The sequence below is a fragment of the Rattus rattus genome, chromosome 15 (assembly GCF_011064425.1).
Source record: "Rattus rattus isolate New Zealand chromosome 15, Rrattus_CSIRO_v1, whole genome shotgun sequence".
In the NCBI taxonomy this organism is placed as follows: Eukaryota; Metazoa; Chordata; class Mammalia; order Rodentia; family Muridae; genus Rattus; species Rattus rattus.
In genome coordinates this window covers 75,195,482-75,213,697 of record NC_046168.1, presented here as the reverse complement: position 1 = coordinate 75,213,697, position 18,216 = coordinate 75,195,482, and positions in this window count along the sequence as shown.

Sequence of the window (18,216 nt, the reverse complement as noted above, 5' to 3'; positions counted from 1 at the left end):
TTTTTATTCTTTAATCCTTTTTTTATAGTTCATCCCTCTCTGGGTCTGCCCCCTCCAAGGCTCCCTATCTCACACACCCCCCTCCAAGAGGATGTCCCCACCCACCAGGCTTCACCACTCCCTGGGGCCTCAAGTCTCTCGAGTGCCTCTTCTCTCACTGAGGCCGGACCAGACAGTCCTCTGCTGTATCTGTTCAGACAGTATTCTTGATATTATTTTAATCTAGGTATATTACTCCTAATAGTTGTCACATTATGTCAAATACAGAAAATTAAATAATTTTAAGTGCTCAGCGCCAGATCATAATGTCTGGTAGAGTTTAACGCGATCCAGTTTCTTCCTTAGTGGCTTTGGCAGCTGCTCCTCTGTCCTGGAGACTGCTTTCCTGACTCGGCCTCAGTTAGATTCCATCCCAGAAAGCCTTCCCGAGTGTCACGGAACACGAATCACATTGACTGAACATACGCGCCCCAACACGCACACACACAACGTGACGCCTCAAGGAGAACTGTAAACCGAGGTCCCGGAAGGAAGCCTCAGCTGAGCCCCTGCCTCAGGATTAACCGAAAGGAGCAGCACTGACTGCAGAGGCTGGAATGTTGCAGGGCCAGAGCCTCGTGTCTTGGTCCATCTTTAGCCTGTTTGTTCCCTTCTAATTAATTAATTAATTACTTTTGTCATATGTATATACATGTTTTGTCTGTGTGTATCTGCACCATGTGTGTGCCTGGTCCCTTAGAAATGGAGGTGCAGATGATTATGAGCTGCTCTGCATGCTGGGAATTAAATCCGAGGTCCTCTGGGAGAGCAACCACTAAGCCAGCTCTCCAAGCCCCATCTGCAGCCATCTTAATAACCGTTTACCGCCCTCCTCTGTACCTGACCTAACGGCTTTGTGACCAGTGTGTCGGTCATTCGGAATGTACAAACAGAGCGCTCAGTTTTCTTTGGAATGTATGGACTTAGACCACGGGCTTCTAGCATCCCAAACACAATCATCAGACAGCAGCTGAAGCGGCAGCAGGTTTTCCTACTTAGCTATAACCCACTTCTCCGATGTTTCCAACTACTTAGCTGAAAAGTGCCTTGATTTATATTTCCTTCTTTACAATAAAAACCTCATGAGGGCTGGAGAGATGGCTCGGTGGTTAAGAGCACTGACTGCTCTTCCACAGGTCCTGAGTTCAATTCCCAGCAACCACACGGTGGCTCATAACCACCTGTGATGGGATCTGATGCCCTCTTCTAGTGTGTTTGACAGCTACAGTGTACTCGTGTAAATAAAATAAAATAAATAAGAAGAAGAAGAAGGGGTTGGGGATTTGGCTCAGTGGTAGAGCGCTTACCTAGGAAGCGCAAGGCCCTGGGTTCGGTCCCCAGCTCCAAAAAAAAGAAAAAGGAAGAAAAAAGAAGAAAAAGAAAAAAAAAGAAGAAGAAGAAGAAGAAGAAGAAGAAGAAGAAGAAGAAGAAGAAGAAGAAGAAGAGGAAGAAAGAAGAGGAAGAAGAAGAAAAAAAAGATTTATTTAAAAAGACCCAAAAACAAAACCTCATGAAACTGTTCCAGGCTGAAGCATGGAATCCGCTTTGACTAAGTCTGTGTTCTGGTGTGTCCTCAGAGTTGCTCACGCACCCCCAGGGATGTCACCTTAAAATGCTTCCATCACAGCCCCAATCCCTGTACTTGTCAGTGGCGAGAAGATAGATACTTCACACTGACATCCATACCAGCTTGACTTTTAGGGATTTTTTGGCTCAAATCACACCAGGTTTATGGCTTCAACGTTGAAAAGAATTTCAGGACTACCAGCTTACTTTTGGGAGCCAGCGTAGTTGGGAGTTTGCTAGAGAGATTTTCCAGACAGGCTTAAGTATAAAGCTTTAAAAAACATACCCAGAAGAAAGCTTGGCACACCCAGGTGGGGGGGGGTGCTTCCCAAAAGAGGGCAGGGGGACTTAAGACATCCCAGCACCTGGATGGGCTTCTCAAGGGACAAGAAGCCCTTAACTGTCTAAACATTTTCCACACTTACCATTCTGAGGGGTCTCAAGCTACATCTCAAAATATTGTGCTGGTGGCACACTCCTTTAATCCCAGCACTCTACAGTCAGGGGGATCTGTGAGTTCAAGGCCAGCCTGGTCTACAGAGTAAGTTCCAGGATAGCCATGGCTACCCTGTCTCAAAGAACAAAAATTCTTATTCTTATTCTGATTTCAGCAGTTTTCACTCTTTTTGTTGTGATTTGATGTGTTGATGACGAATTCTATGGAAAAAATGTTTTTAAGAAAGAGTCTTCCTGTGTAGCCCAGGCTAACCTAGAACTCAGATCCTCTGACTTTAGCCTCCTGAGTACTAGGACTACAGACACAAGCCAGCGCATGTGGTCAATCCATCAAATTCCATCCCAAGTGTAGGCACAACTGGCTATGGCTACAATGAGCTTACAGATCTGCTGTTACAATGAGCTCTCTCGTGTGGCCCTTTGATCAGGACACCATTCCTCTGACCACTCCTGATCTGTCTTCTATTTATATAACTTGGCCATTTCACAAAAGTCAAAGAATAGATCACACAGTACTCAACCCTTTGCTAAGCAAACCCTTGAGAAATAGGCTTTTCTGACGCTCTTGAGAGCTATCCCAATTGTTTCCTGTATCAGCAACTCATTACTCTTTGTTACTGACCAGTAATCTGTCATATGGCCATGCCACAATCTGTCTATTCTCTTGACGAACAACACTTGGTCTTTTGTTCAAAGGTCCCAAGGATTTGGGATTATGTTCTATAATTCACTATAGAGGCCCACACATATCAGCCTGTGGTCATACTCCTGACTACGGCTTAAGGGAAAAGGTACATGGGGTAAAGTCAGGAGGCAGAAGGCACAAGCTTCTAAATGTCCTCAGAGGAGTCACATCGGACACTCCCAGGACTAAGAATGAGACTCGGGAGTAGAGTGTTCATCTACCAGGCTTTAGAATTGATCCCTACACAACGCACGTGCGCGCGCATGCGCGCGCGCGCGCATACACACACACACACACACACACACTCTCTCTCTCACACACACACACACACATACACACAGAGAGAGAGAGAGAGAGAGAGAGAGAGAGAGAGAGAGAGAGAGAGAGAGAGAGAGCTCAAGCCTGTGAACACACCCTCCTCCACCCCCACCCCACCCTGCCCCCAGGAGCTAGTTGGAACAATGCCACCATAGTTTTAAAGTGACAGCTGCATTCTTTCTCCGTCAGGATAACAAACATGTAGAAGTTCAAAGAATTCTTTGCAAGTATAGGAAGGCTCATGGTCATTCCCTTAGAAAGCATAAGAAGCAAAGGTGGTTTCCCCCACCTGCTGAGCCAGCATTTTATCCCATACACGGGGCGAGCAGCGTTCAACTGCAGAAGCCTTACAGAGAATAGATGGACCACACGGTTGCTGAGCAAGCTTTGAGGAGCTGAGAACTGGGGCAGGGACTTTTTACAGTCGAATAAAGCACAGGAAGAGGCAAGGGGGAAGAGGGAAAGTTCGTCTCCGGAAAGGTGAGAATTCCAGCAGAGCCGGTTTTCCTTGAAGAAAGATGCAGATGCTATTCTGGGCTCCTGGTCCACCCTCTAATCCCAGCACTCTAGAAATAGAGGGAGGATTGGGAGTTCATATTTTCCTCAGTTCATGGAGAGTACAAGTCGAGACACTGTCTCAATGCCTGACCTCCCTGAACCTTCAAATAAATAAAAGCTGGATGTCTTAGCTAGGGTTTTACTGGTGTGAACAGACACCATGACCAATACAATTCTCATAAGGACATTTAATTTGGGCTGGTTTACAGGTTCGGAGGTTCAGTTCACTATCATCAAGGGGGTAGGGGGGAGAGCATGGTGCAGGAGAAGCTGAGAGTTCTACATCTTCATCTGAAGGCTACTAGTGGAAGACTGACAAGCAGTTAGGGTGAGGGTCTTAAGCCCAAGCCCACAGTGACACACCTACTCCAACAAGTCCACACCTCCTGACAGTGCCGCTCCCTGGACCAAGCACATACAAACCATCACACTGGGTGATGGCGGTGAACACCTTAAATCCCAGCACAGAGGCAGAGAGAGGCTGAGGCAAGTGGAATCCTGTGAGGCGGAGGCCAGAGTGAGGGAGGTCCAGGGCAGCTAAACGCAGACATAGAGAAACGCTGTCTTGAAAAACCAAAGGGGTAGGGGGGAGAAGAAAGAAAGAAAGAAAGAGAGAGGGAGAGAGAGAGAGAGAGAGAGAGAGAGAGAGAGAGAGGAAGGAAGGAAGGAAGGAAGGAAGGAAGGAAGGAAGGAAGGAAGGAAAAATGGAGAAGAGAAAACAGAAGAGAAGAGAAGAGAAGAGAAGAGAGGAGAGGAGAGGAGAGGAGAGGAGAGGAGAGAAGAGAAGAGAAGAGAAGAGAAGAGAAGAGGAGAGGAGAGGAGAGGAGAGGAGAGGAGAGGAGAGAAGAGGGGGCTCACTGAGCTTGGGGGTACTTGTCTGTAATATCTGCCCTCAGCAGACTCAAGAAGGAAGGTCTGATCTCATGGCCTACATAGAAGACTGCTCTCAAACAAACAAACAAACAAAACCCCAAACAAACAAACCAACAACAACAAAAAAGAAACGACCAAGAAAGCTGTGTGTGGTGGTGCAGGCCTATAGCTCCAGAATGTGGGGTTCTGAAGCAGGAAGGCCGGAAGTTCAATCAATGGAGTTTGCGGTCAGCTGGACTACAGAAGACCCAGTCTCAAAGCCGAAACTGCAGCTGGCAAGGCGGCCATGTGGCTGAGAATGTGAAAGTGCTTGGTGAACAAGCTCCGTCCTGGGAACCAGAAAGTGGCGGTGGAGGGTGAGAATCAGCTCTGCAAAGGTGCCCTCTGACCTCTACGTATGTGCTGTTGGCCCATATGTTTGAGTGCACACACACACACACACACACACACACACACACACAATAACAAAAAAAAAAAACAAACTTAATAGAAACAAAAAAACCATCATTACTAGATAGGAAAAAATCAGCTCATGAGAAAAAAATTCTTTATTTTTTATTTTTTTATTTTTTGTTGTTGTAATGGTGGTTGTTTTGTTTTTCCAAAGTGTCTCTGGTGGGCGGGAACGCGAGATCCTCTTGCCTTCTTCAGAATGCACCACACTCCTGGCTTCTCAGAAAGAACTTTAAACTCCCAGGTTAATGAAGAGAGCCCAGCATGACACAAAGTAATCTGGGAATAGTTCAAAGGATGGATTGCAGAGAAAGTAAAAGACAGGAGTACTTCCACAGAACACAAAACAAAAACAAAACCACGGGGAGGGTCTCTGATGAGGAGCAGGACAGGGAACAGAGTTGATGACGTAAAAGCAGTTCACCACGGTGGTGGGGGACACTCAGGCACTCAGAGACTGAGGAGAGAGAGAGAGAGAGAGAGAGACTTGAATTGCTGAACTGTCTGTCATAAGCGAAGTCAGGAAGACACTATTAGAGTCACTGTATCCTTCGAGTGGGAATAAAAACGCACCTACTACAAAGGCAGACGGTGACACAGAGGGGAAGGTCAGTGTTGGTGTCAGAAGTGACAAGTCCCAGGCTCTTTTGTGTTGGAGCATTATATCCTTAGGGATGGCCCTAATACATCTTCTCCTTAGGGAATGGCCCTTTGGAGCACAGCCTAATGAAGAGAGGATAGATAAGGCATTCAAGGTCAGCGCCAGACTTGCTTTGTAATCTCATAAAAATTCACGAGAGCGGAGATAGCTGAGATCTGATACATTTAGAATGAGCTATGAGCTGACGTGTGGATGAGTAATTCTAATGAAAGGACAACAAATCCAGCCAGGTCATGAACTCAAATTTCTCTGTGTCTCAGCGCCCATCAAATTAATACTGCGGCTCTCCTTTCTCCGATTATTAAAGAGAAGTGGTTCCCTGTATAAATTATTCATTAATGTAGGAGCCGAATTACTTTATCGTGGGTCCCAAGGGAAAGCCAGCTGCTCTTACCTCATGCTCTGTCACATTTGCAAGGCCATGCTGGCCGGGTTCCATCTCCTTCACATTCCGCCCACGTGTCCTTCTTTATGGACATCAGACACGCTAAGGTGTTCCCATCTCCGCTACCTTCTTATCGTTCGGCTTTTATATCAGTTTTGTCTTCTCTGGGAGGCAGAATGGATGTTGTTGGCTGCCCTGCCCACATCCCCTTTACCAGACCACATATGTTCCAGTTGTGGAACTGCTCAGGTCAGGGCCCAGGTCTCTGTCATGGTAGAAGGGTTATCATTGTTTGGCGGCAGCCTCCTCCCTGGAAGTGCTTCTGGGGACAATGTCTAAAAGGCTAAGCCTCGCTCCCTGAGGAGACCGGAGACTGTGGCAGAGATTAACAAATGAAAGATGACAACAGCGGGACCTACAGTGCAATTCATATTCAGGGTGCACCTTGGGCTAGGAGAAGTCTGGATTTCTTCACCTTTCACCTCCGTGAAAAACGTCTCCTTTGGAATCACAGGAGCGAAAATTCCTACCCCAGGTTCTTTTTTGTGTAAGTTTAAAAAATCACTTTGTTTTATGTGAATAGCTGTTTTGCATGCATGTATATACGTATATCTGAGCAACGCATGCATGTTTGGTACTGTGGAAGCCAGAAAAGAGAATCCCCTGGAACTTTAGTTACAGAGGGTTGTGAATTTCCTTGTGATTACTGGGAATTGTTGGGACCACTGAACAATCCAGTCAGCTTTCTCACCCTCGGTTCTGCCTACAGGGTACACTTCTGTGGTTGGCCATGGACGTGCTTGCATCATTCATCCACTAGATGGCGACAAGAACCCCATCATCCGTGGTGGGTGAATTATCGTTAAGTCTGTAATTGCTAAGATGTTTGCTCGTTAGTGCTGGCTAATACTGGCTGTCAAACGTGGCGACAAACCTCTGAGCATGTCTATGAGAGGCCATGTAGATTAGATTGAGGTGAGATACCCACTTTAACTGTGGGTAGCACCGTTCCATGAATCGGGGGTCGTAGGCCGTAACAAAAAGGAGAAAGTGATCAAAGAACTAGATTCATGCCTCTCTGCTTCCCAACAGCAGATTCAACATGAGCAGCCGCCTCCTGCTGCTTTATTCAGGTATTGTGGATTGTATCCCCCCCCCCCAAACTGCAAGCCAACATAAACCCGTCCCTCGTTAAGCTGTTTTTTTTTTAATCAGGTATTTTGTCATTCCAACAAGGCAAATAACGAATTCCTCTGTGGTTCACTGGGATGAAATATGATCGACAGAAGCTGCGTTGTATTGTGAATCGGCTCTGGCATTGGAAACACAGGGGAATCCAGATGCTGGGTCCACAGGGCTGCTTGTAGTGTCGTTTGTTACTTCTTGTGAACCTCTGATTATTTCCAGACATAAATTTGAAATTAAAAACAATTAAATACCAGTAACTGGAAGCAGTATTGAATAATGGATAGAATGGTAGATAGTGATATATTCCCAATGCCTAAGAAATATGGAGACAGAGATTTCCACATATATCTAATTAATTAAACAGCCTGATTTCTAGAGTGAAAGGCAGTGTGGCAGAGCACCAGAGCCAATCAACTCGCAGTCCTAACGGGCTCCTGGGTCAGGCGCAGTGGCTATACCAGAAGAGAGAAACGTCGATTTACAGAGAGATATGTCGATTTAGCTTGATAATCCTGTAATTCTGTTCATTTGTCTCTTCCTTCCTTCCTTCTTTTCCTTCCTTCTGTCTTACTTTTGGTTGTTGTTGTGGTGGTGGTTGTGTTTGTTGTTTGACACAGGGTTTCTCTGTATAACTGCCCTGGCTGTCCCGGAACATGGCAGCATCCAGGCAGGCATGGTGCAGGAGGAGCTGAGACTTCTACACCTTCATCTGAAGGCTGCTAGCAGAAGACTGACTCCCAGGTAGCTAAGGTGAGGGTCATAAGCCCATGCCCCACAGCGTCATACCTACTCCAACAAGGCCACATGTCCCAATAGTGCCAAGCATATGCAAACCATCACAGATGGCTATTCTGTTCTTTTCTATTTTCCTTAAACAGATAACAAATATTTTGTGCTCACAGGAATGTATACTTGTCTATATTAAGTCTGAAACCCTGGGACAAATGGCTAAAGTGCTACTTAACGTGTCAAAGCAGACCCGGCATCCCTCAGTCTCTACCTGTTAGAGGGTATGACTGGCATACCCTGTCCCCTACCATGAACTCTCTGGCCCAGAGACTGGGCCGCCCTTTCCTCAGAGGCTCTTTCTAATATAATCCAGTCAGTTTGATTACCCACCGTTTTTTAACCTTCGCCCCCTTGGCTGCTGCATCTGGTTCCCTTCTCTCCTTTCTCCTTTCTCTCCCCACTCTCCCCCACATGGTTCAGGGTCACGTCCACTCTGGACTCTCCCAGATGTCCCTGCCTCTGGCTAAGCTCTCCCTTTTATCTACAGTCAACTTTCTCCTCCACCATAACTAGGAGCAGTCAAGCCTTTTCCTTTTATTTATTTATTTTTTCAGTGCGTCTGTTTGTGACTTGGGCTTGAAACTGTGTTAACTACCCTACTCTTAGTGACATGCGAGTGAATGCATGTCTTGTCTTGTCTTGATGGGTGCAAAGCCGAAACACACAATTGATAAGAAAGGGGTAGAGAAAGATTTATTGTCTGGGCATGCACATCATGTTGAGGTTCTCTGCAAACCAATGCTGTCCCTGAGATTAGGAGGCAGGGAAATTTATTCAAAGAATCCACACATATTGGTGTAGGAAAGCGTGTTAGGAACGGGCATATTTCTGAGCATCCTCAACTTAAGATTCACATTTGGAGCATGCTCAGTTTGAGATCACAGTTTAAAAAGTAAAGTCTGGCAGAGATGGCTCCGCAGTTAACAGATCTTGCTTTTGCAAAGGACCAGCCAGCACCCACATGGTGGGTCACAGCTCTCTGTCATTCCGAGGGATTCTCTCTTCTAGCTTCCAGCGATACCAGACACACATGTGGTACACAGACATACATGCCGGCAAAGCACTTAGATACATAGCATAAATAATTTTTTAAAAGGAAAGATGGTGTGCACATTCACAGACATGCTCGCTGCCAGGTCTGAGAGTTCAAAATGGGAAGACAGTGTCCAGGAAGGCCTTGGCATGTTCAGCTCCGTATCATAATGAGCAAAGTTTGGTCTGGGTGGCCTAAGAGAGTGGGATGTGGTGACTCAATGTCCTTGGCTCCTTTCTAAGTTTCTCCAGATGCTCCAATCAACAAAGAGGCCAAACACGGGGCAGGGCGCATGGGGGATACTGGAATCCCAACACCAAGGTGGCAGAGGGAAGAGGATTGTAAGTTGGAGGGTGGCCTTGGCCATGTAATAAGACACTGTCCCAAAACAAAAACAACAAAATTCACAAAAGGATCATGTCGACATTCTATAGACATTTATACTGGTCAACCTTGTTGATATCAAGATGAACCTGGTAAGAACGAGATGCTCAGGGCTGGAGAGATGGCTCAGTGGTTAGAGCACTGACTGCTCTTCCTGAGGTCCTGAGTTCAATTCCCAGCAACCACATGGTGGCTCACAACCATCTGTAATGAGATCTGATGTCCTCTTCTGGTGTGTCTGAGGACAGCTACAGGGTACTCATAAAATAAATAAACAAATCTAAGAAAGAAAGAGAGAGAGAGAGAGGGAGGGAGGGAGGGAGGGAGGGAGGGAGGGAGGGAGGAAGGAAGGGAGGAAGATGCCTAGTTCTCTGGAATGCTGTCAAGACACAGGCACTACAGGTCAAAGGTAACCTTTAAAAACATGAAGGCACCTGCCCCTGCTACAGGAGAAGTATCCAGGGGTTCTGGCACATGGCAAGACATCTCCTCTCTGGAAATATTGTGCCTTGTGTCCCCAGCCACTAAGGGAAAAGCAGTGTAAGGCTAATGGAGTGGGGGGTGGGGTAGCTCAGTGATAGAGCACTTGTTTAGGAAGTGCAAGTTAGATCCTCAACCCTGGGAGAAAAAGGATAGCAGGAAGAAAGACAACAGTGTCCGGGCTGGAACTTCAGGCAGGACTCCTTGTTATTCTCTTTGGGTGGAGAGGAAACTGTCACAATAGAAGGGTATGCATGGATCATGGCCTGACCAATGCTGTGCCTGGAAAGAGCATTGTTTTGGAATCATGAAGCATTGGAAGAATCCGTATGTGAATGGATCTGTGACAGTAAGCAAGAAGGGCTACTGGGCCAGCAAGATGGCACGGCAGGTAAAAGTGCTCGCTGCCAAGCCTGACGACCAGAGTCCTATCCTCAGCTGGGCGTGATGGTGCACACCTTTAGTCCCAGCACTTGGGAGGCAGAGGCAGGCGGATCTCTGTGAGTTTAGTCGACATAATGAGGTCCAGGATGAGCCTGACTCAAGAAAAAAAAAAAACCAAAAAAACAAAACCCAAGGATTCCAGAATTCTGTCCTCCCAGACGCATCTAGAGGAAGGAGAAGACTGACATCGTAGGAAATCTGTCCTCTGACCTCCACGCCCACGGATGGCCTGCCTCTTTCCCCGACATATAAGTACAGTACCATTAATGCACACCACCAAAACTAACCATGACGGGTGAGGCACCAAACAAGAGTCAGAAAACAGGGGCCTAGAGAGATGGCTCCGTGGTTAAGAACACAGGCTGCTCTTCCAAAGGATCTGCGTTTATTCCAGAATACATGGCAACTCACAACTTCCTGTATGAACTCCAGTCCCAAGGCACCCAGTGTCTTCGCTTAGCCTCTGTGGCCACCAGGCATGTATGTGGTGTACAGACACATATGCAGGCAGAACACCTAAACACATAAAAGAATAATTTTTAAATTCTATTTAAAAATGTATTTTAAATGATTTTTAAAGCTAAAATGATTTTTAAACATTCCGGAAAGAGATTCAGCTTTCGGCCTTGGCCACACCCCTTCTTACGTAGCTGCCTTATGAACGGAATAGCGCGTGGAGCTATGAGTGAGTTCAGCCGTGTGGACCCTCAGCAAAGCTGACCTAGCTACTTGCTGCTACTGCGGTTGGAAACGCCAGTGGGGAAAAGCAGTGCTATGCCCTCCATAGAGGACAGTCCTTTGAGAAAATCAACCAGCCACTTGTGGAGGCAAAACGACCACTTGAGAGCCTTTCATGGACCAACAAGCAAGCATTCATCCTGAGATGATTGCATTTATTCTCGGCTCTGGCCCAGCTGCAACAAACCGTTCAGGCTGTTTACGTTTATTACACTACCTCTCCTCAAGAGTACTCAGAGATTGCACCAGTCAGAGTCCTGGCAGATTAGAAACTAGATGGAGTGACCTTACCGTGAGAAATGGTTGGGGCTGAGTGGCACGAATGTTTGGCTGAACCAGATGCTACTACTGTCCCCCTAAACCATCTTCCCAGGTCAGCTGTGCTGGATGTGAGCTTACTTCAGGCTGAGGAAAGCTGTCTGTGTCAGATAAAACTGGAAAGTTACTGCACCCTGGTCCACCTCATGGATTCTCTGGGATCCGCAACTGACGGATGCCAGGGTGTAGGTCCAGCCCCCTTGCTTCTGGGAACTTTTGTTCCCGTTCCCAAGTGTACAAAGCCAGAGGTGAGTCACAGACTGCACCTCCCAGGCTTTCACAGTGAGAGGCCACATGAAGAGTGTGGAAATGTGTGAAATGAATTCTATTTTCCCAGGATTAAGAGGGCTAAGGAATCCTCGGTGCCTGTTCTTCTTCCGGTCTGTAAGGCCGGAAATACGAAGATCCTGGGTTCCTGCATCAATAGGCAGAAGGCTGTCACAAACCAGGAGCATCCATGCTGATAACTGAGTAATAAGTTAGATCAGGAGTTGTCACGGTAACGGGTCTTACTTTGACCTTTGAACTCTGATGGGATGCTATAGATATTACAGAATCTCTGCCACACTCCCGCTGAGAAGTCACTGATTGAGTGATCAATCTCAATAAGTGATTGGGTTAGGAATTATTTCACCTGAGAGTTACATTGCTAATTCATCTCTTCTCTCTCTCTCTCTCTCTCTCTCTCTCTCTCTCTCTCTCTCTCTCTCTCTCTTTCTGTCTCTGATTTCTCTCTCTCAAGATTTATTTATTTTATGTTGGTACACTGTAGCTGTCTTCAGGCAGACCAGAAGAGGTCATCGGATCTCATTACAGATGGCTGTGAGTCACCATGTGGTTGCTGGGAATTGAATTCAGGACCTCTGGAAGAGCAGTCAGTGCTCTTAACCACTGAGCCATCTCTCCAGCCCTGCTAGTCTCTTTATTCCCCTATAGTAAACATAGTAGAGGTCAAAGGCCACTGGGTCAGAGGAACTGATTCCAATCTTAGTTTCTCTATCAACCTACTATAGGGTCTATTTTAAATAATTAAAAAAATAATAATAATTTTAATTTATGGGCATGAGCTTTTTGTCGGCGTGTGTGTATGTGCACCAAGTATACGTCAGCTGCTTTCAGAGGCGAGGACATTGAATCCCCTGGAACTGAAGTTACAGATAGTTTTGAACCACGACGTGGTTGCTGGGAATCGAACTCAGATGTCTGGAAGATCTCTTAACCCCTAAACACTCTCTCCAGGCCCTGATTTCAGTAAGTTTATTTTTGACTGGAGAGATGGTTCAGGGTTAAGAGCACTGGATTTTCCCAGAGCTACTGAGCTCAACTCCAAACAGCCACAAGGTGGCCCCGAGCCATCCTTAACTGTAGTACAGTAGGAGCCCATGCTCTCTTCTGGTGTGTGGACATACATCCAGACGAAATACCCATGCGCATGAAACAAACAAATATTTTTAAACAGTTTCATCGGTTGACACATGACTTCAAGGGACTTTCTAGTGTGCACGTGTATGTGTGTGTGCGGGGGGAAGGTTGAAGGACAGCTTTGGGAGTCAGTTTTTCTTTTAATCTTGTCGTGGCAGTGTCTTGTTTCTGTGGCTGTGCTATGTACTCCAGGCTGGCTGGCCCACGAACTTCTACCAATTCTTTCATCTCTGACTCTCACATGTATACTCTACTGCATCTGGCTTTTTTTTTTTTTAAAGATTTATTTATTTATATAAGACACTCTGTCTTCATGTATCACTCTGGTTGTGAGCCACCATGTGGTTGCTGGGAATTGAACTCATTTTTTTTGGAAGAGCAGTTTATTTTTTAACCGCTTAAGCCCTTTTTTTTTTTTTTTTAAGATTTATTTATTTATGTATATGCGTGCACTGTCGCTGTCTTCAGACACACCAGAAGAGGGCATCGGATCCCATTGAAGATGGTTGTGAGCCACCATGTGGTTGCTGGGAATTGAACTCAGGACCTCTGGAAATGCAGACAGTGCTAACCACTGGGCCATCTCCCCAGGTCTGCATCTGACTTTTCACATGGGTTCAGGAATCATCCAGGCCATGAGGTTTGCACAGCTGATGCTTTGATCCACCAAGCTGCTCCCCATCATCCCTTGCCTGCGTTTTATGATTCTGTGTTGTATTGAAATCAGTCTGTCCCAAGCAGTTTGCAAGCAGTTTGTAACGGCCGGGAGGAAGGGGGGAAAAGCTTGAGCATGCTAAACAATGCACAGGCTTACTCTGTAATGCACAAGCCTTTTGATCACCCGGTATCTCTTCTTTTTGGACGTTAGAATTAGGAGCTGAGTCAAAGATACTGTGATCTTGGCTTTTGCAGCCAAGAGGTAAGCTGACTAGAAGAAGTTCTAATATTCTGTTCAATTAAAGAAGTCAATTGGGAATGATTTATGTTTCGGAGAAGTCTTAAAGAGAGCCAAGAAAGCCCAATGGGAAACAGCTGTTTGGCGACACCAAAGTCAACCAAGGCACCCAGCCAGGATCATGTCACCAGCGTACAGTCTGGGCCGAGGATGGATTCAGCATTAAGTTATAAGCTGAGCGAAGGTTCGTTTCCTTTATAAACAAGCAAACATGGCTGTGTTCCAATAAAATTCGATTTACATCTCTCAACAATCACTTGCTAAAACACAAAATGAACAAACTAAAGAAATAGTTAGCATTCTGGCTAAGCTCCGCCCCCACAGTTACCTGGCAACAGCCAGGTGTGTCTGACACTATATAAGGGGCTGCTTGCCCCCTCCGCACTCTCTTACTCTTGCTCTTCTTTTGCTCTTCCTCTCTCCCCCCTTTGTACCCTCTCTCCCCATTCCCCTCCCCCCTTCTCTCCACGTGCTCATGGCGGGCCTCTACTCTACTCTTCTCTTCTCCTCCTCCTTTCCCTCCTCCTCCTCTTCTTCCTCTCTCTCTCTCTCTGCCCCTACTCCCCTCCTCATGCCCTGAATAAACTCCATTCTATACTATATTGTCGTGTGGCTGGCCCCTCAGGGGGAAGGGATGTCTCAGCATGGGCCTGCAGAGGCACCCCTTTTCCCCATACCTCACCACACCTCCGTACAACATTATCCCCCCTTTATCTTTTTATAACACAACAGAAATTACTTTAGAAAGCATGCAACTAGTAAAGAAGACTTTCCATGCGCCGGCACAGATAATCCGCTTCTTTGAATCACAGGGTTGGTTTTGTGTATGAAGCAAAGCATTCTTCGGTTGCCTCAGGTTTGTGTAAGAAATATAGAGTGGATAGGATGGGCATGGCAGCACACGCCTATGGTTTCAGGACTTGAGAGGTAGGGAGCAGAGTTCAAGGTCATCCCTGGGATTTGGCGGCCAGCCTGGGCTACCTGAGACCTTGACTCAAAAAAGCAAATCGATCAAACAACAACAAGACAATGGGAAGAACAACTGGAGTGCCAGATCCAGTCGGGGCTGGAAGTGAAATGGTAGGCAGAGATTTAAAGAGCATTTAATTGCAAGGGTGACTGTCTTAGTTAAGGTCTTATTGCTGTAAACAGACGCCATGACCAATATAAATTTTATAAAGAACAATATTTAATTGGGGCTGGCTTACAGGTTCAGAGGTTGTCTTAGTCAGGGTTTCTATTCCTGCACAAACATCATGACCATGAAGCAAGTTGGGGAGGAAAGGGTCTTTTCAGCTTATACTTCCACATTGCTGTTTCATCACCAAAGGAAGTCAGGACTGGAACTCACACAGGTCAGGAAGTAGGAGCTGATGCAGAGGCCATGGAGGGATGTTACTTACTGGGTTGCTCCCCTGGCTTGCTCAGCTTGCTCTCTTATAGAATCCAAGACTACAGCCCAGGGACCGCACCACCCACAATGGGCTGGGTCCTCCCACCTTGACCACTCATTGAGAAAATGCCTTACAGCAGGGTTTCATGGAGGCATTTCCACAGCTGAGGCTCCTTTTCTGTGATAACTCCAGCTTGTGTCAAGTTGACACACAAAACCAGCCAGTACACAGGTTCAGTTCATTATCATCGAGGCAGGAGCATGGCTGCATCTCAGCGTGCAGGCAGGCATGGTACAGGAGGAGCTGAGTTCTACATCTTCACCCGAAGGAAGCCAGGACCAGACTGAGCATCCTCAGGCAGCTAGGAGGAGGGTCTCCAAGCCCACCCCACAGTGACACAGACTTGCTTCCTCCAGCAAGGCCACACCTTCTAATAGTGCCACTCCCTGGGGCAAGCAAATGCAAACCATTACAGTGACCTTTGAACAAAACCCAGAGAGGAGGAAGCAAAAGATCTTGTCATTTAGGAATGAGCATTCCAGGAAGTATCTCACAAAGGCCCCGACAGACATCAAATAACAAGGAACCAGAGTGAGGAAGGAAGTATACGGTGAAGAATGCAGCTGGAGGGACACAGTGAACCAACCATAAGGCTCTGTGAGGAATTGAACTTTTGCTGTAGGGGGTTGGGGATTTAGCTCAGTGGTAGAGCGCTTGCCTAGCAAACGCAAGGCCCTGGGTTCGGTCCCCAACTCTGGAAAAAAAAAAAAAGGTAAGTGAACTTTTCCTGTTAGCCAGCATATATAGTAGAAAAGTAGGGTGACCTGAATCCTTTATCAAGAGGACTCTCTGACTGCCCGGGTGTGAACATTGCAAGTCTGGGTAGGAGCTGGGGGACTGTGAGGGAGACCGCCATATTCGATGATCTCTTGTTAGGGTCCTATGTGTAGTGACTAGGCACTTGCTCTCTTGGGTCTCCCCGGGGAAAGCCATGCAATAGGCGACCATGAATAAATCCAGTTACACGTGCATTTTAAGGGTAGGGCTGTGCAGCAAACCTAGCTTAGTGATACAGCACACAGTTAGTGTGCACAGGTCTTGGGTTCAATCCCAAGCATAAAAAAACAAAAAACAAAAAAACAAACCAAACCAAAACTCTATTATGCATTGAGTATAGGTTGTGAGGGGAAAAGAAATATCAGGGATTGCGAGGATAGAGGTTATTCTTTAGCAAAGGGAAGAGATGTGGCAAACTAGGAGAGGTGAAGCTTTTAGAAAATGGGACAGAAGGAGACAGGAGTGAGTTATCCCAGTGATAAGACAGTTCTAATCTTACCCAAAGTTTTAGTTAGCATAGTCCTTTCCAGTTCATCTTGAATTTTATCTCAACGCTTTTTGCTACTGTACTGTTATAGTTCAAATCCCAGAAATCACCGAGGATTAAGAAGTCGCACTTTAAATATTAGCATAACGAGCTTGGTGAGGGTTCTCATGTTTGTAGTCCCAACTATTTAGGGGCTGGTTAGAAGAATCAGGAGTTCAAGACCCAATATGAGCTACGCAGTGAGTCCTCAGTGGCTCAAGAGGTGGGACAGGGATCATGAGTTTAAGATTGTCCAGGCGAACCTGGGTGAATCTCTCAGTAGAATATTTGCATAACATAGACATTTTAGCAAACACCCTCCACAAACTTTTAAAAGCACTGCAGCTTGCAATATATAATTCTAATAAAATACTTGCTATAAACAAGTAAACAATAGCCACAGCTCAATTGTAAGCACAGGCAAGGGGAGACAGTTCATACATGTATACACACACATGAAACGATCATGATGCTTTTTAAACATGAGGCACTCAGTGCTGCCCCAATGGCAAGAGAAAGCTATGATGAGGCAGCTTCTTCCTCCTCAGATTGATAAAGATCAAAGACGTTAGTCACTCAGGGCGTTGGCTGAGGTAGTCTCATTTTTCAGCCTCTAGGGAGAGTAATCTGGCAGCGTCTGCCATCATCATTATTATTGTTTTGGGCTCTGGAAATTGAACCTGGGCTAGTCTGCCTTCTAGCCACACCCCACCCCCAGTCACTCTATCATTATAATAGGACAAACCCAGGCAATTCAACTTCTAAATCTGTTCTCTGGAGATATAACCACGGATGTCTGAGAAGACAAATACACACAAGATGTTTAACAGCGTATACGTACATCTGTAAGGTGTGATCTAACCACTATAAACATCCATTAAAAATAATAAGACAGCTTTGCAGGATGTATTATTAAGAGATAAATATATGATTCAAAGGGGCAAAAAAGCAAAAGGCAGAATGGTTTGTAAACTAAACTATCATTTGGGAAAACTTAAGAGAGATGGGATATATGCATCTGTTAATTCTTGTGTGGTAAGGGCATATCACAGGCTGATAAATATGAGTGACACTAGGAAGAAACTGGGAGATGGGGGCATAAGAGAAGAAAGGTGGGAGGAGCCTTTGTTTGTTTGTTTGTTAGTACAAACATTGCAAGTGAAAGTTGTAGAAAACAAACTCTGAGACAAAACTAAGGAGCCAGAGAGGAAACCTTGACTAGGAGAGAAGCAGATGCAAGACTGGGGCTTTGCCGCTGAGGCCTCAGGCTCTCGGTGGGCTCTCGGGGTTCTCAAGTTATGACAGTCTTTCAGCATCGTGCCAAATTGAGAAGCAAATAGAAGCTGTATCCCAGTTCCTTCAGGCAACCAGCCCTTGGCCCCGGGGCCTCTCTCCTTGACACGCCCCACGGTAGCGTCAGGATTGGTTCCCGAGTCCTCAACAAGATCTGGGCAGGTACCTTTAAATTTGTTGAGAAATAGCAAACTAGAATAGCCTTGGTGGGGTGGGAAAGGACTCTCCTGTGGAATCATAAGAAGCAGACCCATTTGAAACTCTCCTTTCAGGATCGTAGTGCTCTTTGTGGATTACCTGCTCTGGCGCTTCGGAGCTCTGGTCCTGCCTCTTTCAAAAGATCCTTCCATTTCCTCAGAGCCACCCTCTTCCCCGCTCCCATCCATACACACAAGTACAGTAAGTCTTAAAAAACAAACCA